This window comes from Crocuta crocuta, unplaced genomic scaffold (assembly GCF_008692635.1).
Source record: "Crocuta crocuta isolate KB4526 unplaced genomic scaffold, BGI_CrCroc_1.0 scaffold89, whole genome shotgun sequence".
NCBI lineage: Eukaryota > Metazoa > Chordata > Mammalia > Carnivora > Hyaenidae > Crocuta > Crocuta crocuta.
The window spans coordinates 4,073,047-4,099,893 of NW_027551559.1; the positions used below are offsets into that span (position 1 = coordinate 4,073,047).

General features: G+C 43.0%; 1 long non-coding RNA gene across 1 annotated transcript in view; it reads left to right on the forward strand.

Annotated features, from left to right (window-relative positions):
* The first annotated feature begins 2,715 nt into the window (after nucleotides 1-2,715).
* LOC144219456 (uncharacterized) overlaps nucleotides 2,716-26,847 on the forward strand; it is a 140,802-nt gene continuing 116,670 nt past the window's right edge. Inside the window, exons 1-3 of the long non-coding RNA XR_013331419.1 lie at nucleotides 2,716-2,754; nucleotides 3,618-3,838; nucleotides 6,616-6,706. This is a non-coding gene — a long non-coding RNA (uncharacterized LOC144219456). The remainder of the gene's footprint in view (nucleotides 2,755-3,617; nucleotides 3,839-6,615; nucleotides 6,707-26,847) is intronic.

The following is a 26,847-nucleotide window of genomic DNA, read 5'->3' on the forward strand; positions in this document are numbered from 1 at the left end:
AATTTCTAAAACATAAAGCACCCTTAAAAACAAAAAATGGATTTGACTTACAAATCTCTTTGAACACATATGAAACCAAACTAATAAAAACCAATAGCAAGGATGCGAAGCTGTAAGATTAAATTAAAGTGTATGTAACACACACACACACACACACACACACACACACAGGATAAAGCATAATTCAATGCAATAGCAAACAAATTATTCCATTACAGAAAATCTCTAAAATTTCCCAAGACCAATGGAATCTTCATGGTTTTGAAATAAATCAAGGCTCTTAGGACAATGCTAGTTTACATAAATTTGCATCCCACCCCTAGCCCCCACTCCAAGAAGGAAATGTGGCTTTGTTAATGAGCTAAACAAATCCATTGCATATTTCATATTTGCTATGTATGTCCTTTCTTAAATATTCCCTTCCCCTATGTCATCCACTGTGTCCCTCAAATTCTACATATGAGTGAAATCACATGATATCTGTCTCCTTCTGACTGACTTATTTTGCTTAACATAATTCCCTCTATTAAATATTTTGTTTCAAAATCATCTGTTTTATACTGCCTCATGGTAGGAATGACAAGACCATAGTTGAAGGCTGTAGGTCCTTGCCTGGGGGGCCCACAGTGACTGAAGCGATCAGCTGTGCCGTCACAGCCCTTAGTTCTTCTTCACACACCAGCTCACCGACCAGGTGTGATGCATAATATATGTATATTGACAAAGCCCTGTATGCAGAAGCTCCAAGACCCACATTAATAAACATGACACGCTGGAACTTACTTCTCAGTGGGATCCTACAAATAAAGACCTATTCCACAACTGACTGCCGACCCATTCTGAGATCCCATTGTTCTCCTTCAGATATGATGGCCAGACGCTCTTGTGGTTCCTGCCAGTTCAGCCAGCCATAGACATCACGGCCTGGAGGAGAGAAGGTTGTCATATGGATATGCCCATCTCAGGAGAGAAGGCCATGCTTGGCTCTGGTGTAAGATAAGCCATCAGAGCCTGGGAATCAGGAGGCTGGGCTCTGTGTAGGTCAGGTCACCAAGCATTGGCTCTGTGATCTTGGGCAAGCCATGTCGTTTCTTTGGATCTCATTTTCTTGGACCCAATTGAGACATTTGGATTAGATAATCTCTCAAACTGAACTCTTCATAAATCCTGTAATCCTTTCTCTTGTTCTGAGAAAACAAAACACCGAGCAGCTAGTTGCCCATCTATAGGGCAGCAGGGGCCCCTTAAAATAGCTGCCAGGTGCATAGCTGTCCTTGGTGTCCAGATGTGACAGCATCCTGGGGGCCTCGTGGTTCTTCTCTCTTCCAGTTTCTTCAAGATAAAAGGTCAGACCTCTAGCTCTCAGCTGGGTCCTTTCTGGATTCTTTCTGATGCCACATGTTAATTTATAGGAATATGAATAATTATTTCATCATATAATATATTTAAGATTAAAAAATTTATTTTGGTTAATGTTTGTTTATTTTTGAAAGAGAGGGATAGCACAAGTGGGGGAGCGGCCAAGAGAGAGGAGACACAGAATCTGATGAAGGCTCCAGGCCCTGAGCTGTCAGCACAGACCCTGATGCAGGGCTCGAACTCATAAACTATGAGATCATGACCTGAGTTGAAGTTGGATGCTCAACCAAATGAGCCACCCAGGTTCCTCAAGATATTTTCATTTATTTTTGTTAGAGAGAGAGAGAGAGAGAGACTCAAGCAGGCTCCATGCTCAGCACAGAGTCCCACCCCACGACCCTGAGATCATGACCTGAGCCAAAATCAAGAGTAGGATGCTCAACAAACTGAGCCACCCTGGTGCCCCTTATCATGTGATATATTTAAAACTATGCCAGGGTCAGGATATATTTTACCTGAGCAAGAGCTACTATTTTAGAGAATTACATTTTTTGTAATGTTGCTGTGCTTCATTTAATAATCTCTGCATCCCTTGATAGTGCTTTTGGATTAGTAATCCACCCCATTTTTATATTCATTGGGTTGGAAATTTGGAAGCTGCTATTTATTTAGTAGGTCTCCAAATGAAGTCCATTGTGAAGGGGAAATAAAGAAACACAAGTCTCCTGTACTGTAATTGAATTCTCAGTTTTCTATCCACCATTATGTAGGATTGAGCACTATAAAAACTTCTGAATTTTAGCTATGCTGCAGTTAAACCAATAGACTAAAACCTAGTTTGAATTATAGCTGTGAAATTGCATTATTCTAGAAATAATTCCAGTACAAATGCCATAAAATATGATGGGGTTTTTTTTTGGATGTAGGCTGTTTTTCCCCCCCTCAATTTCCTTTCAGATGGTCTTCTGGCCATTCAAAGCTGATTTACAACTGATAAGATGCATTAGTCAAACATTTATTCATCTGCCAAATTTGGTATTGATTGAAATGTTTTACATTTCCTATCTGTTTTGTCAATAGTTTTAGGGTTCTTCCTGGCATGGGCTTCTGGGCTGTGCTCTTGCTTTATTCTTGCTTATCACCTCCGTCGATCGATCAAGTATTAGTTCCAGTTGATTGTTATTCATTAAGTCTTCCTTTAAAATTGTTCAGAGAAAGTTAACTCCTATATGTCTTGTATTTCAGATGCTCAATTCGAATTCCATGAAATCTGCAAGTGAAACTTAATTATTTCAAGGGAGAAGAATGGATCTCCAACATATGACCTGAAGCCACCAAGAAGGAAAAGAGCACCTGCTAACTTGAAGAGGGACAAAATATTGTAAGGGCTCACAGGTAAGTCAAACATCAGGTTGCGAAATTACAGAGACTCTACAAAATGTCTTGGCCTTACGGTAGCACTTTGCTAAATGCAGTATGCAGATACTGTCGTGTGTTCTACAAAGCAGAGACCCTGCCCTGTGGGCGCCTGCGGTAAAAACCCATTTCCTAATACTGTAGCTGAAATTCAGTACAGGGCTCAGGGAAACGTAATTCTTGAACAGTAACCCAATCCATCCATCTGGAGATGACCATCTCTAGATGAAAGATACTGAATCATTTTCTTGCCAACCAGGTAGAGCTATGTTCTTTTAAATCTAAAATTCTACAGGGTACGGATTTAATGGACTTGTGATGTACGTATATATGTGTGTCTGTATGCTGATGGTGAGGACCGTTTACCTTTGTTTGGGCTTCCAGAGAGATCCCCATAACAGGTGGGTGTTTGAGGAGTAGCCTGGCTCCTCTCTCCCTGCTGATAGGCTCCTGGGAGGGGACATCACCTTGGAGGGGAGCTGGATAACCACTGTCCATGCCTGTGCCAATTGTGGAGGTTCAAGAGCTCTGCTTGCATCTGGAAGGTTCTCTGGCTCTGACACAGCAGCTGGTACCAGCTCTCCTACTTCCTGTTTTTTATTGCTCAGGGCTTCCCTAGGAGCAGCTGCCGTCTATCTCATTCTTGCACTTTCTCTGGACAGTGATGAGAGTCCGAGGTAGGCCTGTACTCTTGCACTTCTGAGTAAGTCTCAAGGTTTAGCACTGGAGAGAGAAACCTCCCTGGAGACTTGGCCCACACTGTGGTCCACTCCTGTTTTAGGTGAGGAGCTGATTCCTTGATCCTCATTATGACCACTTCCCCCTCTGCTTTTAATCTACAGATTGAGAAGGAAGGAGCATTAGGACCCCTAATACATCCCAGGCTCCAAAGTTTGGAGATCCCCTGCCGGCCAGCATCTGTACTTAGCTCTTCTGAGCAACGTCCTCTCAGGGCGATGAGCAAGAGGTCTCTATTGAAGACAGTGCCTCTAAGGGAGCGTAAATGAGTGCCAACACTCCGATGGTTTCTAAGCAGGGCCGTGGAATCAGAGACAGCTCTGAGGTGAGAACAGCATCATACAGATGTACAATTGTCAAGTGATGGACACTCACATGCTCCTGGATCATGTCAATGTCTGGCCTCTCTCTGATTCTCAAATCCGGTCTTTTGTTTGATGCTTCTCTCTCGCCCTTCCTTTCCATCTCCTTTCTCCTCTTTGAAATGAGAGCTTGGCCATTCACAGTCAGAGTAGTGGGTTCAGGAATATCTTGATAATAATTCTTTTAAAACCACAGAGATTTAAAAGTGCTTATTAATGATCACAGTGAGCACATAAAGGGGATATATACACAATTACATGCACATATATATGTGTGTGTCTAGGACACATGGCAGATGAAATATACATGGAAATTTATACACAAATGTGTACATGTGAAATATATATATATATATACACACATACATCTGTGTATGTAATCCTCTTTTTAAGAAAAACTTGAAGATCTCCATTCTTTGCTATTTATAGCCCCTGTTAAATTTTAAACACATCTGAAATTTTAGTAGAATGTGCACCATCTCTTTGCAAAGTTCATAATATTCATTCATTCATTCATTCATTCATTCATTCATTCATCTTCTAGTGGAACAAAGCAGATTTACTAACTAATTTGAAGCCAACAATTGAGGTAACAGTCTGTGGGATTTCAGAGAAATTCAATCATTTGGAATGTCTGGGTTTGCCCAATGAAGTCAGGAATCTTTCCTTAGGTGATCTACATCAGCATGATTTAGAATATCTTCCATAAAGAACGCCTTTCATATCTATAGTCATATAACTTTGGGAAATATTGTGTTAAATAGTTTTCCTGTAGTAGGACTAATCAGAATCTTGAGCAAGCTAGACTATATTGGGGGTTTCTAAGGTGGGATAATAGTGGCATCATGAAAATCATCATTTCCCAAAAATATGTTGGACCGTAGAACCCTTTCTTCAGGGTGCCTCTCATCAGACTAGTGTTTCATAGGACAAACTTTGGGAAATACATATCTAAATAAATCTGAAAACCCCCTATCTCACCCTATTAAATATTAGCTTACTCGTATTTTAGTTGTCTTTTATTTTTCTTATGGCATATTTTTGCTCTCTTACTTTTTAGATATAGATGTTTGTCTTCCTTCTCTTGCTTAAGCTCCTTTCTTTACATCCACTGGACAACATACTCAGTGGGGATAGGGTTGTGGTTCATTTCTGTATGTCTTTTCCTCCCTTACATCCTCCCCCAGCATAATGTTGTTCTTGAAAGAGACACTGAATTCGCATTTGTTGAATTGACATACGCCGCTACATTTGATTTCTCTTAGATTATTTTTGCTTAAACCCCTGTCCCTCAAGAACCCCCACACCAACTTTCTTAAAACAAAAAGGAAAGAGTTGTACCTCCTACGAGATTTCAGGGAGAGTTGCCACAAATAAATTATTCACGTCAGAGAGGGAAATGTAGCAATGATCTTATTAATAGCAGCACTGTGAGAAACCAGCTTCCAGATAGCCCACCAGAGCTAGGTTCATGCGCCAGAAACTGTGATCTTGCCACGGACACCATCTTTCCTTATCTGAGCAGGTCAGATTCTGACGATGAGCCAACACTTTCCTGATTCTGCACAGGTTTCAGGCCCTGGACAACAGCAGAGAAGCACCAATGTCCAGACACAGAGCACAAAGTCCTATTCATCAGCACCATTGCCAGGAACCCTTGTCGCCTTAGAATGTGGCTCAAGAAATGCCTTTTGAGACCATTTATGTCCAATTATTGCTTGTCCTAGTAGATCTTAACATTCCTAGGACACCAATAAGGCAAGATAAAGACAAAAATTAAAAAAAAAAATCCTTGTTTTTGCATTGAAGTTTAGCCAACAAACCAAGCTCTAAAAGTTGTCATCCTTAAAACTCAAACAAGATTTGCCTCTACAACATTGTGACATAGTGAGACATATACTTGGTCTTTGTCTCTAATTCTTGGCACAGACCTCCTATGATCCCTGGAATTTAAAAGTGAGAGGAACATCTTCTGTGAGTCATCATAAACTCCTTTTAGTCATACCTGAGTTTATACTAATAAAGTGACTGTGAAGGATGGGGCTGGTTATCAGAAAAGCCAAGCCTTGGATTCGAGGGGTAGGACTTTCAGCCATACCCCTGATCTCCAGGGAGTGAGGAGGGGCTGGAGATTCAGCTAATTACCAATGACTAATGACTGAATCAGCCATACCTACATAATGGAACCCCCACAAGAACCCTAAACAACAGGGTTCAGAAAGCTCTGTGTTGGTGAACACATTGAGGTGTGCCCGGAGAGGGGATTGAAGTCTCTCTCCCGGCCTCCCCCTTGCATCTCTTCCATTTGGCCATGCCCAAGTTGTATCCTTTATAGTAAACCTCCAAATAGTAAGTAAAACGCTCCTGAGTTCTGTGAGCTCTTCCTAGCAAATTATTGAACCCGAGAAGGGGGTCATATGAACCCTTCATTTATAGCCAGTCCGTTGGTTATACATGCCAGAGTCCAAGACTTTCAGTTGGTGTCTGAAGTGAGGGCATTCCTGTGGGACTCAGCCTTTAACCTGTGGGGTCTGTGCTGATGCCAGGTAGTTAGTATCAGCCTCTTTTGGTATGTGAAGCCTACACATTTGGTGTCAGAAGTGCTGCAGGTAGCAGATATGAGAGTTTTGTTTTAGGCTAGATATAGGTTATGATTTTTTCCTCAGGGTCTGTGTGAGGCTATTTTTAGCTACCAGTGACAGAAATGCAATTCAAATTAACACTTGTCTCCTACATCCAGGGGTGCCTAGGTCTGAGGAGCACGTGCAATGGTGTCAGGATGCTGCTTCTCCACCTTTTCAATCTGCTTCATCAAATTCCCTCCTTCTCAGGTAGGTTGTCCATGTGTTGTCAGAAATGGCTGCTGGCACACCTGGGCTCACGTCTTCCCAGTGACGACACTAGCAATCCATAGAGGGTGCCTCCTTTCTGATGATTCCAGCCAAGTCCCTGCTGGGGGAAGGGGATTGCTTTCTCTGGCTCAAGTGGCTGTCTCTCTCCCCGAAGTAATCACTGTGGTCAGGGGCTTGTGATTCCTAGAGGGACCAAGCCTGAGTCATGAGTCTTAAACACATTGGTTGGAAAGAGGTTGGAAAGGGATTCCATTACTGGAAGAAATTGAGGGGGAAGGGAAAGTGGGAGGGGATGGATAAAAGCTATCATTACAACAATCCCTCCCAGCAACCTTCAAGATTGATGCGGGGGACAGCCTCGAGTGTCCCTATCTTTGAGTTTCTTTACTCACGCCGCTAGACTCACTAGTTTCATGCCTTTCGATATTTTCTGTGATGAAGAACGTGATCAAGAGGGCACCCCTCATCAACATCTAAGTGACTCTTTCACATGTCTATCCCCAGGAGACATTTTTCATGATGTAGTTGAGGTTCAATACCTACATTACTCATGCTTGGTGTCAATTAAGCCCATTTAAAGTAGAACAGGAAGCCCTCGCGAGGCTCAGGCTTTAGGGCCAATGGTGATATGTAGGTATGTCACTGCGAAACAGGAAGCATCGAAGGGTGTGCAGTGTCACCTCACCTGGTAATTGAATGTTATTTTGTGTGTGAGCTGTTCGGTTACTAAGAAACAGATACTCTTCAGCCGATTGCACGGAGAAGCAAAAATTGATTGCCAACAAATTTGTGGCTTCGATGTTATTACTCAGAATAAATTGCAAGGGGAAAATGGCCTTTATGAGGGTGTTGATATATTTTTAATAGAAAATCTCCATCCCTGATAGAGTAGATTACAAATGTTTCCAAGGAAAAACAGAACAGTAGGTTTATCATATAAACACTTTCTGCTGGTCTTCGTAAATTGAGTTCCTTCAGTGCCGGGAAACTGATAGCATTTATAAACAAGAGACTCAAACACCCTCTCTATCACTCAGATTTTAGGCCATTTACATACTGTGCCATCATTTTTAATTACTAGGAAAAATTATGTGCAAGAAAAACAACTATTAGAGCTCTGTTATAGAGATGGAGAGGAAGAAATCATTCTCTAGAAATGTGTATATTTTTAATTCTTCAGAGTGTTGGCCTAGACATGAAGTGGTTTGTGTGGGCACAGCAGTCTCTGATCTTTCTCTCCCTTTCACTGGAGATCAGGTTAGACCCAGCGGCTACCGTGGGGTGAACCACGTCTGGGTACGCAGGCCGGAGGGCCAGCTCAGGAAGCGGGAGGCGGCCTGATGTTCCTGGGGTGAAGGCAAGCAGCAGCCTGCTGTGTCCATTAACCTGTGTGCCACACTGTCCAGGGGAAACGGATGCAGGAAATGAGGTCCTGGAGGGGCAGCAATGAGGCATCACTGTCTCATCTTATGCCCCAGGGCTTGTCTGAACGGGAGCAAGAAAGGAACATCAAATGTGATGAAGGGCTGGAGAAACCCATCTGGGAGGCAGGCAGAGTGGGCAGGACCCTCCTGACCACTGACTTCTCTGCACACCTGCTGAAGGGGACATTAGCCCCTCCCACTCAGAAATGGCACTGAAACCATGAGGTTCATTCTCTTTTCTGGGTACAGAGCAGTGAGTCACATCACACATCCAGGCTGAAGTAAGTCTGATGACACGGTGTCTGCCAGGCACCCTCAGGACCTCTCTCTACAATAGTTGAATAGAGCTTCTCCTATAGAATTTTTTGAAGGTGGACGAAGGATATGTTGAGAGCGACTAGGTCTACACTCTGGAGTGACATAGAAAGGTAGAGATGGGTAGCCATAGCTGTATATATGAATAACTTATGAGATAGCATAATATAATATTGCATATGTGTAATGTATGAATATGTATGCAATACACATAATGCATTGTTCCATTACATGCATAATATGTATAAGTATTAACATGTTACATGTTATATTAATACACAAAACACGATACAGTATTATTTTACTAATACATCTCTATCATCAATACTATATTATGTATGATGTATGTGTTGCTCATGTGTTTATTTATTGAGACACACAAGCAATGCAGTGGGATGTACCATCCAGCTTTGTCCCTCCTCGAGCACTGAGTTCGTGGCCCCGTGTTTGGGAGGAGCGCCTCTTCTGGCCCTGCCTGGATTGGAGGGCTCCTCTCAGGTTCTGCTGATCCTCCTCTGGGCTCCATGGCTACCTGGGCTGCAACTTGCTCCCTCTGTTTGTAAGGGCCTCATGACTTACTGCAGAATATGACAGTCTCTGCGTAGGGAACATGTCCTCGGTAGTAGATTTTCCTGGAAACTCTGCTTTCCCTCCCTATGTCTCCAAAGCACCAGGAAGGCATGGTGCCCGCCCATAGGATACAGGACATGTGCCGGGAGGGGCTCGTTCTTCCACTTGGGTACTCAGGTCTGCGTCATCTGCATGTGTTGACTTGGGGCCACCCCTGAATGTCTTCTGGAGGCAACTTCACTTTTTCCAGAACTTGCCCCATGATTAACACAGGACTCGCCTGGTTCTGTAGGTCCCGTTCTCGGGTGGGCCTTGAGATCCACAAATCCCTTACTCATGAGTGAGGAGGGCTGAAGAGTTTGGGCCACGACTGTCTCCAGTCTGTCTCCACTCCACAATGGCAGTGTGGCTTCGGTGCAGGCAGAAGATCCAGTGTCCTCTGTGTCTGCCCTCTGGCCTGTTGGCTCCTGTGGTCCGCACTGGCGTGACCGTCTCTGGGTGCTCTGAAGGCTTCCTGGGCACCCCCTCCTCTTTACCGTGGCTGGGTTCAGTTCTTTCTCTGGGTTTGGTTCTCTCTCTCTCTCTCTGTTCAGTTCTGTCGGCAGCTGTCATTTCTCTAGCTTCTCAGCTTCATCAGGCCCCATTTCACTCTCAGAGAGGCAGGTCGTATGTCAGAATCTGCCTTGTGCTTTGGGAGTCCTGGGGCCCCAGCTGTGGGTCTGCCGGCCATACAGCAGCTCCTGCCTATGCCCTTCTGTGCTTTCACAGTGTTTGGCCGTCTATAAAACTCCTCTACGGAGCACATTTTTATTAGCTACTGAAGAAAATGTTCCACAGATTCTCTACGTAATGCAATATTATTTCACTTGAATCATGTTCATTTAAGGCAAGAGACTGCAGAAGGGTGGCAGGTATTAATTTGTGATTTATCTATCTCTGGGAAAGATTAGGAAAATGGCCTTGTCTTCAGATTAGTTTGGACTTATTTAATCTTTAGTCAAAGAATCTCCCTGTATTAGTTTTCTGGGGCTGCCGTGACCAATTACCACAAACTTCGTAGCTTAAAACGATAGAAGTTTGATTCTGTCATAGAAATCAAGTGTCAGGAGGGCCACACTCCCTTTGAAGCCCCAGGGGGGCCCTTCCTTTCCTTCTCCAGCTTCTGGAGGCTCCTGCCCTTCCTTGGTCTGTGGTAGCATCACCCTCATCTCTGCCTTCATCGTCTCATTCCCTCCGTATCTTCTCTTGTCTCTTATAAGGACGTGCACCATTGGACTTAGAGCCTCCTGGGTAACCCCGGATGATCTTATCTCAGGCCCTCAATAACATTTGCAGCTCAGTCGGCTAAGCATCCGACTTCTGCTCAGGTCATGATCTCGCGGTTCGGGAGTTCGATTCCTGCAGCTCTCTGCTGTCAGCACAGAATGTGCTTCAGATCTTCTGTCCCCCACTCTCTGTCCCTCCTCTACTGCTTCTCTCCCTCCCGGTCTCTCTCTCTCTGCCTCTCTTAAAATAAATACACTTAAAAAACACACACACAACACTTGCAAAAGCCCCTTTTCCAAGTCAGGTCACATCCCCAGGTTCCTTTTGGACTTGTCTTTTAGGAGACCACCATTCACCCCCAGAGCCCCTCTTCCTATGGACGTTTTTTCCCCCGGGGGGGGCACATTTTTTTTTTAATTGGAAAGCAGGTCTTTTCAATAATGTGTCTCCCAAGGCAGTGGTTCTCAGAGGGTAGGCCATGATCAGCAGCATCAGCCTCACCTGGGAACTTGATAGAAATGCAAATTCCCGGGCCTCACGCCAAACCCACTGAGTCAGAAACTGGCCCTGTGGCCCTGGAGTCTGTTTCAGCAGGCTGGCCAGGGGGTCCTGCCGTGTCTGAAGTTGGAGACCTCTGCTGGGTGCCTTCAGCGGGGACCACACTCTTCTCCTGTACTATGTTCCAGTTCCCTGACTTGCTGGACTGACTTGGAGAACTCACAGTTCACTGGGGCTGGAGGCATCAGCCCTGTTTGCCCTTCTTCCCCATCTCAGGTGGAGCTATGAGCCCAGAGAAGCTCTTGACACCCTACCCCCATCTTTTGGTGAAGAGTAACAGGCAACTGGTCTGGCCTGAGAAGAGGCATTACTACCCGCTTGGCCCCCCTGGCAGAGGTAGGGTTCTCGGTGACCCTGTGCTCGAAGGGCACTTGGGAGTGTTACAGATTGAACTGTGCTCCCCTCAAATTCATATGTTGAACCATTACCTCAGAATGTGACCTTGTTTGCAGATAAGGTCATTGCAGATATGATTAATTAAGATGAGGCCATGCTGGAGCAGGGTGGGCCCCTCATCTCGTATGGCTGTTGTCCTATAAAAAAGGGGAATTTGGACACATAGATATATGCCTGGGATGGGGGATGCCATGTGAAGATGAAAGCAGAGATGGATTACTAAATATGGCCACCAACCCCCTAGACATGAGCGAGGAGAGATGTACACAGCAGATTCTTTCTCACAACCCTCAATGCAACCAACTTGCCTGCACCTTGATCTTGGACCAGTAACCTCCCCAACTGTGAGACAATACGTTTCTGTGTTGAAACCCTACCCTGCTCCCCCTCAGTCTTTGGTACTCTGTACGGGAGCCTGAGGAAACTAAAACAAGAAGCCTTTAGGGTTAATTTTCTTTTGTGAGCCAGCCTGAGTTCTGAACAATTAACTTCAAAAGAACTTCTTGAGCACAACTCATTTGTCAGTTGGGAACTGCCTTATAGCAAAGCAAAAGCTCTATGTCATGTTGACAATTATTTGGGACACTCAGTTCTCAGTTCCTGAGAGTGTTCAAGATGATATTTTTAGTGAGTTTTAAGTGATTGTAGTATCTTAAAATGTGTTGTCAAAAGAATCATGTTTTAGATTTTATAACACTTTTGACCTTCTTCTTCTTCTTTGTCTTTATTTTCTTTTAGACTTTTCCTTTATAAATGTTTTTCCCTTAGTATTTCTCATTTGTTCAGAACTACAAATCAATACAATTAGATATGAAGGACTCATCTGAAAATAAAAGCAAATTAATGTATATGTTAGAGGAACATTTTGTGCCATTTTTCTCTTCCAATTAGCCCAATTAGTCAATGACATCTAGGATTGGTCTTCCAGAAAGAATTATGGGCCAGAAGTCCCGTTCTCCACTTTAATGAGTTGTTGCAAGAGAGCTGGTCATTCTGCATAAGTTGATAAGTATGAGATGTTCTGGGTAATAATTCCAAGTGTTTATGCTGCTCTTCCATTGTTCATTAATTTTTGTCAATTAAACTTAAGGCTTTAAAAATACGAAAGAAGTAACAACTCATTGGTTATGTGAAACTGCCAAAAAAAGGTTACAGTTCTCTAACATAGTACATTTTTTTTCCTCCCATACCTCTCAATATAGACTGTATTGCATGCATGCGTGCACATATGCATGCACGCACACAGTTCTTACTCATTCCTAAGTGGGCAAGATTAGGAGAAGGCAACAGAAGAGTCCAAGACTCTGGAGTTGGTCCTCATTCAGTAGATACCACGCTGCCTAGCTTCCCCTCCCAAGAATAAGAGCGTATCTATTTCATGATCTGGAGAATTTAGAATTAAAAATGATGATGGTGCTCTTCAACAACCTGGTAATTGGAGCTCACCTTAATGAGTGGAAAAGTACAAGGAAGCATCTTCATGAAAAAGAACTACTTTAAGTGGTACCCAGGTGTCTAGCCCTTAGCAGCCCCCAGGTTCAAATTAAAGTCACCTTTTCTTTAACTCTTAGAGTGATACCACTTCAAACTTCCCCCTGCAGGTGCCTGCTTCCCCCACCCCTCCTTAAGCAATCTCATGACCTTCATTCCAGCCTCATCTTCTTGGACTACCCTACAGTCCTTGCTGCTGGTAGTCCACATGGAGAGTCCCCTTTGGTAGACATTGGCCTCCAACTTTTGGTGAAAGCTAAAGGGCCACTATTCTGCCCTGAGAAAGGGGCATTACTGACCCCCTTTGCCTCTCTGTCTCCAACGTAAATCAAGTCCTTCCATTTAGAGCCCACAGTCGAAATCAGACTGTGTTTGGTAAGGTTCTACTGAATATCTATGGGTAAAGGAAGGAAAGTACAATACCAAGAATAGTTTACAATTGTTATGAGATGTGGTTTTCAGAGGGAGTCACCACCCCCCACCCCCATGCATTCTATCCACACATTCAAAGTCCGTCCACTACAAGGTCAAAGAGAAGATGGTGTTCCCTTTCACCTCATTGCAAACTTCATATCCGAAATCTGCATGCTGTCTTCCCATATCCACCTCTTCCCAGGGGAAGAGATTCTGGGAATATACACTCATCCTAACAGAAACTGTTCATGTCTCACTACATGGGCCTCCAAAGACAATCATTTCAGAAGAGGACAGTTCAACACCAGGATATTCTCCAAGGTTCAGGGTGGTTCATGCAAATAATACCAGCATACATGTTAAAAGTCCTATGCAACTTTCATCTTATTAAGCCAAGTTTGTTTCCTTTTATAGCCCAGACTCCAGCATTAGGGGAAGAATCATGTCTTCATAATTTTCCTGAATTTCCAGGTCTCAAGTTAGAGGATCCAGGGTTTTATTGGGAAGGATTGACATATATTCTAAATAAGCTGTAGCTCTTTCTAAAATTCATACCAAATCAAGAACAATTTCTTTCCTCTATTCCTTTTCCTTGCCCTCTAGTGAGAAGTACAATTCAAACTTAATCATTTGTATTCTGGTTTTGCATCAGATCACCTCATAGTTTTCCCTTGGAACAATGGGCAGGCACTCACTCTATATCTGAGGAACCAGAAGGATGTGTTAAAAAAATGAGCCACCCCCTAGCTTGTACCTTTTGAGAAAGTTCTGCAGTTCTAGAAATCTTAGAGTCCAGTTTCAAATAAGCCACCTTCTTACACAAATACCAAGAGCTGTATTTTTCACAGACTGTGTTGATCTTAAACAAAAATCTTGTCAGATAGGTGAAAGGTCAATTTTTAATTTCCTGAAGCTACACTGAAGAAGAGAGCACTTAAAATTGTAGTTGGCCAGGCTTTCTGTCTGGAATTTCAAGGTGTGTGCTCCAGCCTTGGCCAGTGCTGTTCTCTGTGTGCTCCTGGGTATTTTAATGTTCCAAAGTCCTAAGTCCTGAAGATGATGAGTAATATACTAGTTCTGTGTATGGATAGTCTTTTGTATTTCATTGGAAAGCCATGTCATTCTCCCAATTTTATGTGGATGGTACATGCTTCCTCCCCAGACAAGTTTAGTTCCTTCAGGAATACTCATGAGTCACCATGTTAATGATGGTCGCAGGTTCAAGAGGCTTCAGAGATGAGAGCCACAGTCCAGGTCCCTTCAATGGCTCATGGAATGATAGGGAAGGCAGATTTACAAACAAATGAGCATGACACAGAATAAACACGGTAATAGTGGATTTATACATTATACACCAAAGCATATGGTGACATTCTGCCTGGCTAAGTTTCAGTGAAAGCTAAAGGAAGACATTTTTTTCTTTTCTTTTCTTTTCTTTTCCCTTTCTTTCTTTCTTTCTTCCTTCCTTCCTTCCTTCCTTCCTTCCTTCCTTCCTTCCTTCCTTTCTTTCTTTCTTTCTTTCTTTCTTTCTTTCTTTCTTTCTTTCTTTCTTTCTTCTTTCTTTTTAATTAGGAAGATGAGAAGATTTTCCTAAAGTAGATTAGCAGGGAAGTTTTCTAAACATGGAGAATATGAGCCAAGGCCTGGAAATACCTGAGAAGGAACAGACTCTTCTGTCTAGATTAGAAGGTGGAGAGAATGGAACTGAGGCTGGAAAAGATAAACCAGGGCCATTTTCTGAGGGTCTTGAATGTCACATTAAGGAGGGTTTGCCTTATTCTACAGTTGATGCAAATTTTCAGGAACTTATGAGTCTGTATGGCAGAGAGGACCAAGAAAATATGTGTCTCCTCTTTCAGGATGTGGAGGTGTTGCTGAGAAGGGGCTGCAGGAAGGGCTATGCAAATAGTTCTTTCTAATGCGGTAGGAGTGTAAAATTGGGCTTCCTCATCAGAAAGCTGGACATGTGATACTAGGCTGAAGGCAATGGGGAGAAGCTAGTTACTGTGTTGATCTGGATCATCAGCATAGAAGTGATAGATAAATTTATTAGAAGTGGGTTGACATAAATTCAAAGAATAGTAATATTTATGAGGTGTCAAGAGGAAAACTATTATGGCAGAAACCAGAAGGAGGTAGTGGGAGATGGAAAGGTCAGCTACCTGTGAGGTGACAAGATGGAAGATGGTGGAGAGTTTCAATAAAGAGGAAGTGATCAAATATAGAAGAGGTCCAGAAAAACAGTAGTAGAAAACCATCCACTGGATTTGGCAGTTAAAGAACTAGATGCTTCTTCTGAGGGTGGAATGATTTAGGGGGAAGGAGAATTGCAGGGGTTGAGAACAAAAGGGCAGAGGAATGTTGAGGCTTCAATTGGAGACAATTGTTTCATGAATATTTAATAGTACGAATGCATATGTACTAAGGACTTATGTCTATACTCATCAATTACTCTGAGCTAATTATGTGAACTGGGCAACACAAATAGCCCTCCTCCCCCTCTTAAAATAGCTTCCCTCCTTTAGTCTCTGGGAGTAGGCATATCTCTGCTCATTCGCTGGGGCCAATGCAGTCATTCTTAGTGTTTGAAGCGGTAGTGGTATGTAGGGGAAGAAACACCTCTCTTAAAATTGTGAAAGACCCTATTCTCAGAGAGTGAAAAATCCACATGTAACTCTGACATAACCTGGGTAGTCGTTTTCCGGGGCTGCCGAAACAAGCTACCTAGATGTGGTGATTTAAACAACAGAGGTTTAATTTCTCACAGAATTCTCTGGAGGCCAGAATTCTGAAATCAGGGTGTCCTCAGGGTTGGTTCCTTCTGAGGAAAGTGGGAGGCTGTCGTAGGCCTCTCTACCTGGCTTGGGATGACCATCTTCTCCTGTGTCCTGGCATGGTTTACCTCTGTTTGTTTGTATATCTATGTCCAAATTCTGTTTTTTAAAGTTTATTTATTTATTTTGAGAGAGACAGAGAGAGTGTGAGTGGGCAAGTGGCAGAGAGAGAGAGAGAGAGAGGGAGAGAGGGAGAATCCCAAGCAGTCTCTACATGGTTAGCATGCAGAGCCTGATGTGGGGCTCGAACTCATGATACTGTGAGATCATGACCTGAGCCAAATTCAAGAGTTGGATGCTTAACTGACTGAGCCATCCAGGTGCCCCCAAATTCTGTTTTTAAATGACACAAGTCATATGGAATTATAACCTCATTTGAAATCATCTCATTTTTAACTTAGTTACTCTTTAAAGATACCATCTCCAAATATAATCACACTCTGAGGTGCTGGGGTTAGGACTTTATCATTTGAATTTGGGGGGACATAATTCAGCCCATGGCACCCATCCTATGCAGTAATCTGTAGATGAGCATTTGGAAAGTTTTAGACACACTTAGAACCAGAGGAAGATTATCAACATGGGCCCAGAGAACGAGAGTGGGAAGCAGGACATTTTCCCTGTGGGAACTTCGCTGTCTGCAGGATAAACCTTTGAAAGGTTTGTCTGTATCCCTATAACATGATGTCATTATCCATAAAATCATTCCACGGTCTCCTCTTGTCCTCACCACATGCTCTTCAAACAGTCGTTTATTTATAATTTGACTGTGTTGGAATTTTCAAGGAGGTGAGAATGTGCTGATCACAAGAGGTGAACTTCATGGTGAGTAAAGAGTTCTTTTTAATATTTTTTCCAAGATTTTAGTTTCAAGCAATCCCTACACCCAATGTGGGGCTTAAACCCACAACCCCAAGATCAAGAGTCCCACACTCTACTGACTAAGCCAGCCAGGTGCCTCTGTAAAGAGTTCTTTTGAGGTAAATTAAGAAACCATTCATTTATGGATCAGCCTCTTGAGGACAGAGCTGGATATCAAGTCACCTTCCCCAGTGCTCTTCTCCCAGAAGTCTGGGCTCTGCCTGGTCTTCTCAGACAGCTTATGTGGTTCTCCTCACTGCAGATGCAACACTTATCAATCCTTATCATAAAGGATCTTGTGGGAAGACTTTGAACTATTTGCTAAAATTAGATTTTTGGATTACCAATGGCTTTTTATTACTCATATGCTGTCTGTCTCCTATTGCCACAAATAATGGAAATGTGAAGGTAACTTGGCAGCGTTACACAGAGTTATCCATCATTGTGTATTTCCATGGACTTTGTGGTTTTGTTACTTTATGGTGGCATCTCATCAGACCAAGACCTCTCCCAAGAAATCACTTGTTAAAAAAAAAAAATCATTGTTACAGCCACAGTCTGTGTGTATAGAGTGGCTATTGTTGGAAATGCCTACATTCAAGATGGCCTTTCTTACCCTCCCCCACAGGTGCTGAGCATAGGATTCTCTTGCCCTGAGCAAGTGCAGTTTCTCTCTCATGCTTCCCTTTCTCATTTGCCTTAAAGGGGTCTTGTGCCCTGAAAGTAATTTTTTTGTTCAATAAGCCTGACCCATAAATCCACTAGGAGTTATAAATGTTCTTATGACTTCTGCACCAGACAGTGGCTGTATCTTTGACCTATGATTCAGTAGATATCTTCTGAATAGTGGAAAACTGGAATTGCAGAGGTGAAATATTTATATACTTTCCTTCACCCAAGATTTCAAGGACGAATAAGAAGAAGGTGAATACATCCTGAAAATAGTCTAAAGAACAATGGATGTGAGCTACTTAAAGAGAATAAAGAAGCTAATAGGATGTTATTAATGATTAATTTGAAGAACTATAGGTATAAGATTGTTTCTGTGCATTGTATTAGTAATTTTTTTTACTTTTCATATTAAAATACTTTTTGATTCTGTATATATATATAAATGTGTATATATATGTATCTATATATACATATACGTATATACATATATATACATACACATATGTGTCTGTGTGTGTCTCTGTGTGTCTGTGTGTATCTGTGTGTTTATGTCTGTGAGTGTGTGTGTGTACTGCCAAGTTCAAAATTTGTAGTTCAAGTCTGAAGGCCATCAGGCTGGAGACCCAGGAAGGAGCTGAGTCAGACCATGAATCTGAAGACTCTTACATTGTTATGGGAAGAGCTGATGTCACAACTCAAGTCTGAAGATTGTCTGCTGGAAGAATCCTTTCTTATTCCAAGGATGTCAGTCTTTTGCTCTGGCAAGGACCTCAGTTGGTTGGATAAGGCTCACCTACATTATGGAGGGCAATCTGCCTTAGCTGAAGTCCACCAATTTAAATACAAATGTCATTAAAAAAAAAAACCAACCCTACAGAAGCATCTAGAATAATATTTGATCACATATCTGGGCACCATGTTCCAGCCAAGTTGACACCTAAAGTTAACCATCACAGGAATATTCTCCAAAAGTATAAAAGCATTTTGATTGCAATTATATAGATAGTAACTTTTTAATTTTGGCAGGATGGTTGACTTCTCCTGTATAAATAGCAAAGAAGGGACAGTCACAGGAGCCCATGGTCAGGTGGAGTAGAATCAAGGGGAATGGTCCCCTTCTAGTATTTCAATGAAGTTTGAATTTTAGAACCCTTTCGGAGCTCCTGCTTGGCTCAGTCAGTTAAGCATCCGACTTTAGCTCAGGTCATGATCTCATGGTTCATGAGTACGAGCCCCATGTCAGGCTCTTGCTGTCAGTTCTGTCAGTGCAGAGCCTGTTTCAGATCCTCTGTCTCCCTCTCTCTCTCCCCCTCCCCTGCTCTCTCTCTCTCTCTCTCTCTCTCTCTCTCAAAGATTAGTAAACATTTAGATACTTTTTGAGTGCATGCATTCAGTGTAAGTCCATGAAGCATACATGGCTCTGTGTGTGTGCTCAGCTTCACCTAAACCTATAGAAAGTTTTGGGTTGGGTGCAAGGACACTTATTGGGAAGAATAACCAGTTGGGTGATGATGCCATCTTATGTCAATTTGAACTTGAAAAAAATGACATTGTTCTAGACTCTGTAAGCTTCAACATTTGTATCAGTAATTTGAATGAAGATAGGCAGGTGTGCCTCATAATTTTTTGGTATAATGAATCTGGACTGAACAGTGGATAAATAAGACCATAAACAAGGGTCCAAGATAATGTGGAGAGGTTCAAATGTAGAACTGAATCTAAGTGGAAACTTCCAAGAGCACATTTGTGATCCTATTCTTGGCTTCTCAAGCACTTCTGCAAACTGTAGGAAAGTGGGGTTGTGGCTTGGTAATGTGGCACATATAAAAAAGATTTAGGGGACTTGGAGAGTGGATTTGATGAATTTGCCAGAGCAAACTGGATGCATTGGAGACCTGAGCTGAGTTTGCCTGTCAAGTCAGCAATGCCTGCTGGGAGAGGGCACTGTGCTCACCAGAAAGTCACAGAACAATTGGCCACTTCGTTTACTCATCACATACTTAGCTGGCATTGCTAAAAGAGGCTTCTATTTAAAATTTGCTAGAAAGCAGAGTGCTTGGTGAGATATTTCCCTATGACCTTTCTTGTTACTGTCACATTATTTAGAAAACCAGCACTCTGAATTTGCTTCCACAGTGGAAGTCTTTATAGTATAAATCCAATTTGTTATGGCAAATGTATCTCTATTAGTATATTTTAGCTTAAATCAATTATATAAGTACTTCGTAAGAACATTTATTTTGCCCAGTGTTTCACCAGTATCAAGGATTTTAGAAAGTGTTTGATCTTCCCTTTTCTGAAACTCTTATAAGAGTGATGGGTTTACTAAAATTTACAGTGAAGCTAACCTGATTACTCTGAGCTATTTTTAAGAGGATTAGACTACTCAAGGGCGGATGGATTCTAATCCCATGACTAATGTTTTGGCCAATATAGTACAATGCTTTTTGATTATGAAAATTGGTTAGTAACCATTTCAGTATGCTCCATCCTTTGCTGCTTATGGCAAACAGTACTAAAATGTTTCTCTTGGAACTTGGTTGTAGATCAGCTCCATATTCCTGAATTAATCACTGTTTAGTAGGGCAACTTGCCATGTTGCAGAAGGGACCTAGGGGTAAAGTTCTTTGGCTGTTGACAGTGGTGGGTGACTCATTATAGCCAAGTGTTTCCCATTATTTAATCAAGGTTGAATACAGAAAATGGAGTAGGGTGGTGGTGGTAATAATCATCTCAGAGGGTCTGGTCTTTGCCAGGATAGAATTAAGTGTCCAGGTTGAAGTTTCCAAATGTTTTTTTTGTCGAAAAGAAAGCAACTCACCTGAGTTTATTATCATCAATGTGCTAAAACTTACAATGGTGACAAGTTTTAGGAAAGTAGTTAATTAACATTACTTCTCAAGCAAAAGGGATACCTCCTGGATTTGGTAGCCAAATTTGTGGACCTAAAGGCTTTTAGTCTGATAAAAGAAAGTTTGAGGATACTTTTGTACCAAAGGAAACCTGGAAATGTGGCTTCATTAGCAAAATAGCAGATTTTTCTGAGAGATGTTGAGAGTTTATGAAGACAAGAGAATTGAATATTTGAAATCGGGACTATATTGGTGAAAACAAACTCATGCTCTATCCTGATCCTCCCCTCTCCCTACTTGTTCCCTGATCAGATCTTTCACCATGATTCACTAGTTGAAAGCACATCCAGTTAGCTCAAGCCAGAACATGAGGCATCATCCTTTACTTATACCTTCTTCTTGCAGAATTTTTCTATCCAATCAATTGCTGTCCTATTGATTGTATTTCCTAATAACCATTGTAGGAGTTCAGAACGAGAATTGCCCCAATATGTCCCACAGTTGACACACAGATTATTCTGAGCCAAAACAATCAAGGCCCAAAGAAGCTTTGACGTTCCCCCGACTGCCTAAAAGAATTGAAATAGAGGACTTGCCCCAGGAAAAGAGCAACCACATAGATAAGTACATTATAATATGAACCAGGGGTGGTAGACAGGAGGACCTTAGCAAAGGCCTGTTTGATCAAAGTCTTCTCTATGTCCCATTGCTCTGTATGGCCTAGCAAATGTTTGCTTACCAAACATTTACTCTTTTTCATTTTCTTGTGAACTGTCTTCCTTCCCTTTAAAGTTCAAGAGTCCTGCCACCCTTCTTCTTAGTTCAGGATGACACATATACCTCATTTTGCTTGACTGTCTTTGGAATCTCTCATGTTTATGGGGATTATGTAATTAAATTTGATTTTTTTTTCCCCTGTTGATCTGTCTCATGTCAACGTAACTCATAGACCAGCCAGAAGAAGAATGTTTCTTCCCCATCACCCTCCACTTCTCTCTACCCCCACACTACCATTTTGAGTGAGGCCACAATCATACCTTGTGTGGGCTATAGAAACAGCAATCAAATTTGCCTCCCCAAATTCCCCTTCTCTCCTTTCAGTTTCTTCTTGACACTGCAGCAGATCTGGGTTTTTAAAAAGCACATTTGACCGGGTTGTCCCCCTGTGTAAACCACTCAGTGGCTCCCATTGGTGCTAAGGTCTAACCCCAGAGGCTCACGATGACCCACAGAGCCTCCATTACTTGCTCATTTACTGCTGCAGCTTCTTCCTCCTTTACTCTTATTCTCTGTGCTCCATGCTACCCTTCCTCCAGTGTCTTGAACTGAGGCCTTTCAACTCAGAGCTTGCACGCACATTTCCTCTGCTTGGATCGTGCTCCTCCTGCTTCTACCTCCCAGACTTCTACCATGCTGACCCCTATTCATGTGTCAGCTCCCAAGGTGACGGTAGTTGCCCAAACTGGCACAGCAGCCTGGTTTGGATCTCCTGGTCATCTGCCCACACAGCACCCACTACTTTTCCTTTGTGCATCGTTGTGATGAAATCATTATTTAACTAGTTGTTTGGTGTCTCTCTCACCAGCTAAACTGTAAGCTCCCTGGGGCAGGTACCATGTCTGCTATATCTCCTCTATACCAGAGCCATAGTGCCTACCATATCGCAGGAATTCACTACCTTAAATCCCTATTGAATAGAGAAATAAATGAAAGCTTGGGATGTGTGGTTACTATGCCAGGGGGAGCTGTCATATGAGTTCAGGAACCGAGAATATGTATGTATAGCTTGTGTGGTAGCGCCATGTAAGTGAAGGTTAGCCCAGTGCATTTCTACTCTTCAGTTATCCATGGCCCTTTTGGTATACCTCGGCCACTCTGCAGTCACTTCTGTGTTTCGAGCAGAGAGTAGAGAAAAGCAGACAGGATCCCTTTCTGGTCTATGAGTTGTGAAAACTGAGTGTGGCACCATAAAGAATACATCTGGTCTTTATGGCCAGTTCCTAGTATAAGACTTCAAAACCTTTGAAATTTCCTGCATGGTGAGAGTGTCTTTTGTTATTCATAATGAGCCCTTTCCAACCACACTTGAGTTTATGCTAATGAGGTGACTCAAGGTGGGTGGGCCCTTAGATATAAGATTGGAGTAGCCCATGCCTGAAAGACCAGGGGTCTAGGAAAGGAGAGGGGCTAGACAGAGCTCTGTCACATGGCCAGTGATGTAATAAGACCCCAGTAAGACTCTGGACACCCAAAGCAGGAAAAGCTTCCTGTTTGGTGAACCTATTGATATGCTGTGAGGGTGGCGTGCCCTGACTCCATGGGGAGAGGTCATGGGAGCTTTACATCTGGCACTCCCCCCCTCCCCGATTTTGTCCTCTGCATCCCTGACATCTGGGTGTTTCCAGGTTCTATCCTTTAATAAAACCTTAATAGTAAGTGCAGTGTTCTCAGTGAGCTCCTTGACTTGTTTTTGCAAGTTATTGAACCTGTGGGGGGTCATGGGATCCTCCGAATTTGTAGCCAGTCAGTGTGGGCAGCCCTGAAACACACACCTGCCATCTGAAGTGGGAGTGGTCTTATGAAATCTTTGCCCTTAACCCATGGAGTCTGCCCCAGCTCTGGGGATGTAGTGGTCAGAGTTGAACTGAATGGCAAGAGATCCAGTTGGGGTTCAGAGAATTGGTGCCAGGACAGTAAGAGAGAAGATTTAGGGCAACAAACCCAGCAGATTCCCCTTCCTTTAGGGCCAGGACAACTGTCGTGGGGAAGCAGTGGGGCACAGATGCTGGTGGGCCCCTGAAAAGGGAGCCCCAGGGCCCTGTCTTCCTAAGGCAGGTGCCATCAGAGTCAGACACCTCAGGTGGTTTTGGAAGATATGAGAGCAGAGCAGCCCTGTGCCTCCAGATAGAAGCTCCCAGGAAGGGGCTGCCTGTCCACTGAAGCCCTGAGGAACTTTCTCAGGTTTTATCTACGCAGCAGGAGCTGCCTGAACCTGCAACTGCTGGAAGGGCATGGAAGTAGCAGAAAAGAGCCAATCCTCACACGAGGTGGAAAGTCAGATCACAAGGGGCTTCGGGGGACTGAAGGTGTGGATGGACTCTAGGGAACACACATTTTAACAACCAAGTGGTGTGCTCATGTGTTTGTGTGTGCATGTGTGAGGATATGTAAACCCTACATCTCCTATCATTCTCTTGTTAAAATCTCTCAATGTCTAATGTTTATATAATTTATGTCAAAATGCAGAACTGGAATCACATTTACCTATGTCTCTTATTACTTTGCAGTTTGCTTTTTTTGTGACAGGCAGAATAATGGTCCCCAAAGAAGTCCATATCTGAATCCCGTGAATTTGTGAATGTTACCCTATCCAACAAAAGGAACTTTGTACGTATGATTTAGTTAAGGATTTTGTGATGGAAGATTATCCTAGGTTATCCAGGTGGGTCCAATGTAATCACGGGGGTCCTTATAAGAGGGAGGCAGAAGGTCAGAGTCAGAGAAGATGTGATGACAGAAGCAGAGGTCAAAGAGAGAGACTTGAAGATGCTACATGCCTGGCCTTGAAGATGGAGGGAGGGACCATGAGCCAAGGAATACAGGTGGCGTCTGGCCTCCAGAGCTGCAAGATAATACATTTATCTTTGTTGTTTTAAGTCACTAAGATTTCAGTCATTTGTTACAGCAGGAAGAGGACACTAAAACAATCTTTCACTTAAAATATGTGATAAACATTTCCCATGTCCATGGATGTGTTCCTTTAGCCCCATTTTAATGACTCCCATGATTTTCCATTATAAAGCTGTATCATAATTTATTTACTGATTTTCTATGGCTGGACCTTTAGGCTGCTTTCAGGTTTCTTTTTTCTTTTTGCTGCAGTAAACACCGCTGCAGTTAATATCCTTGACATATGTCCTTCTGCACTTCTCTGATATTTCCTTAGGATCGATCTCTAGAAGTGCAGTTCTAGGAAATGCACATTTTAAAGGTTTGTGACACACATCTGACATTTGATTTTGGGGGAGGGAGACTTTCCAAGTCCGTTGGTTGATGATCGGGTCCTTGGCTTTCATTTATGAAAGGAGGTCTGCTGAAATAGAACGTCCCTTTGGACCAATTGGACCAAGTTTGGACCAATCATTTCTTCTTCCTCCATCTGCAAAGAGGAGAAAAGGAAGATGCTAAAATAGTGCCAGAAGGGGCCTGATTTACCGACAGCCAGTGCACAGGGTCTTATATAGGAATACCGCGTAGGCAGCAGAGGCCAACACCTTGTAAGAGTTGAACCCATGAGTCCCCGCACTTAAATATACCAATGGATTCTCTAAAATGTTTGCCTCTGTGTGGATGTGAATTTGCCCACCTGCTCCTGGGGCTATGTTCGGGGACACTGTGTGATCCTCCGTGGGCACAAGGTGATGACAACTGAATGCTGAGTGGAAGGAGGTTTGCCGTGAATTCCCAAGAGCATTTGTTATGCATGTTAATCACATCTCTAGACACAATTACTTGGAAATAAAGACACTACCAGAGTTAATCAGGGACAAAGGATTAATATGAAAAGGGCATTGCATTGGGAAAAGTGGTGATCAATCCAGAGTTTGAACAGTTGGGGGTTTTAATTTGGAAATAAATGCAAAATAGACACCTTTCTTTGCTTCTAAAATGTGAGGGCTAACTCAGAAGTGACCAGGATGCAAGATGAGGAAGAGGGGAGAGAGAAACTCGAGGGGTAGGAGAATGTATGAAGATGGTAATTTGCCCAATCTTAAATATGCTAATATGATTTAATTCCTCAGGGAACAGGCCCTGGCCTGTTATGCCCTGTTATGTGTGGTCCTGGCATGCATTACCCTGGTGCTGTGAATAAGCTCTTCCAGTAAATTTATTATTAATCACCTATGTATAAATGGTATTAGCTGCTGTACATTTTTAAGTAAATAGCCACAGATACACCCTCAAGGGACTGTTGACCACATAGCAAAGAAAGACTATATTTATAAAAAGCCAAAGAAATAAACATAAATCTGGATATTTACCTTCATGTTGTAAAATGTAAAGTTACCTTGGAATACCCAAATTTTGAATGTTTCCATTTTCTTCTGTGTATTTTGGTTATTTGATATGGGGAATATCCTTTTTTATTATGTCTCCTCCTTAGGCAAATCAGGCCTGGGGGAAGAGGGTTATGATGCCCGTGCATCCTGGAACCCTTCTGTTATAATAACTCACCATGATTTCTGTAGCTTAAAACAGCACAAATTTATTCTCTCCGAGTTCCAGAGGCCAAAAGTACAAAATCAAAGTGTCAGTAGGGCCATGCCCCCTGATAGATTTAGGGAAGGATCTTTCCTCACCTCTTCCAGGTTTTGGTGGCTTTAGAAGTTCCTTGGCTTGTGGCCGTGTCCCTCCAATCCCTGCCTCCATCTTCACAGGGCCTGTTCTTCCTCTCCTGGTCTTCTCCTCTTCTGTCCCTTTTAGGGACACTGTCATTAAATGAAGAGCCCACCTGGTAACCTAGGATTATCTCTCCAGACCCTTAACTTAAGTCACACCTGTAAGGATCCTTTTTTCCAAATGAGGCCACATCACAGGTAATGGGGAGTAGAATATGGACATACTTTTTGAGGGGCCATCAGTCAACCCATTGCACTCTCTGTCCCCTGAAGGCGGATGTAGACAGAGTAGATAGTGGCTGCTTGGTTTACTTGCCTGGGGGACTGAATGCACAGTGGACAATGGCCAGACCATATATATAAAAATGGAACTCTGACCCGCAACCTGTAGCAACCTACCCAGGAAACCAACCCATTATCTCCATGCCAGCCCAGGAAGCCAGCCTTGTGGGAAGTCGGACCACTGTCTCTAGTAGTAATCCAGGAAGCCAAGCAAGGATCCTATAATAGTCAGCCCCAAATGGCCAGGACTTGATTAATAACTGGCACCTTCCCTAATTTTTGTTTTCACTCTGACTTAGGACTAGTCAGAGAAGCCACATGTGGACCTTTGACCAATCACATAGGATGCCCGGCTTCCACTTAGCCCGCCCCCGGCTCCCCTGTGCCCACAGCCTCCAAACAGGGCACACTGAAGCTTCCCCTGGTTTCCCCAGTGAAGCTTTCCTGCCCCTCTGCCTGCCTTTGAGTCTCTGACTGATGACAGCCGACTCCCTTGCTCTAGCAAGTTCAGGATAAATAGCCTTTACTTTTCTTCTTCGACTGTTTTTCATCTATTCCCACATGCCTTTGCTATTCCTCCGACTGTACTAGGCAGACATTCCCCGTTGGGTGTTTATTCTGCCTTTCATATCCCCTTTCACACCTTAGCGTCTGTCTGCTGCTGGGAAAGAGCCATGTCATGCTGGTAGAACAGGGTGGTGGTGGAGGACAGAATCGGAGGGATTAGTGAGCAAAGGGCTGAGTGTAGCAGCACCACCAGGGAGGAGAAACAGTCAGAACTATGAC